Below are 1,223 nucleotides of genomic sequence, written 5' to 3'. Positions count from 1 at the left end.
AGAATTACTTAAAATTTCTATAACATATAAATAAATACATTTTTCCAAGGTTTTCTGGCCTATTTATATAGAAATGTGTATTAGAAGACACTTACAAATTTTATTAACACAATTTTGATATCCATTGTCTGTGATTCCTGTAATTGGTTACAGTTCAATCATGGCATTTTCTTCGTCATTATTCCAGTCGATCCAAACATAAGCAATCTGAATAATCTCCAAATGATAATAAATATGGATATTTCTTTTCTAACTCAATAATTTGACACAGGATTCTTTTTAACCTGCTTTCAGTCTTATTAAGGACTTGAGTATTTCCTGCTCAAAATTTTACACTTGCTAATTTAATTACACATCAGAAAAAAATACCAGGATTTAATACCATTAGAGGACAGTAAAGATGATACTATTTTCTCTTCACAAGAAAGTGATTCTGGAAAACCAGGTGGTTCTCGAAAGAAAAATCATTAGGTCTCCTGTGTCAAAAGTAAGTAGGCAACACTTAATCATTTAATTACACTACGGTTCCATTTAAGTCTATGTATAATCATATATACATGATAACCAAATATGATTTTCTTCTTTGATTTTAATTTATTTTGTTGAATATTTACTAGTTGCTTTGCTTGTCGATATTTACTGGTTTCTTTCCAACCACCCTAATCACTACTGGCCAGGAATGATGGGTAAAAAAATTAATTCTTATATAACAATTTGATAAACTTGAGTACAATAGAAATAGTTTGTTTGGTTTGTGTGTGAAGATACTGAAGAATATTTTCACTAGACTAACTTTAAAAGTATTTATTTCATGGATTCTTTTATCTAGGTTACAAACAATAATTCCCCAGATGATATGTAACAGTTAACTCTTAATTAAAACTGGCATTAATTTATTAACATTTTTTTGCCCAATGTAGAAGCCAATGTCCAATTTGTTTTGAGGAAAATGAATATTAATGCAGAGAATATGTTTTGTGTATCAATCAATCAAAATTCTCGATTTTATATTTCTGTTTTACTTCATGAATAATTAATTCATTAGGCAGAATGCACAATAGCCATCTAAAGTATGTGCTGTCAGCTTTTCTATAACATAATTCTCCTCCCCATTTTATATCCTCATTATATATGGTACTTGTTTTTATGTGACTGTTAATATTTGTTATGTTTCTTAGCATTATAGTCAGTTTTCAGCCCATCAGGAGTATGAGTTGAGATAA

Source organism: Lottia gigantea (genome assembly GCF_000327385.1).
Source record: "Lottia gigantea unplaced genomic scaffold LOTGIsca_8, whole genome shotgun sequence".
Lineage (NCBI taxonomy): Eukaryota > Metazoa > Mollusca > Gastropoda > Lottiidae > Lottia > Lottia gigantea.
This window is presented reverse-complemented; position numbering follows the sequence as displayed.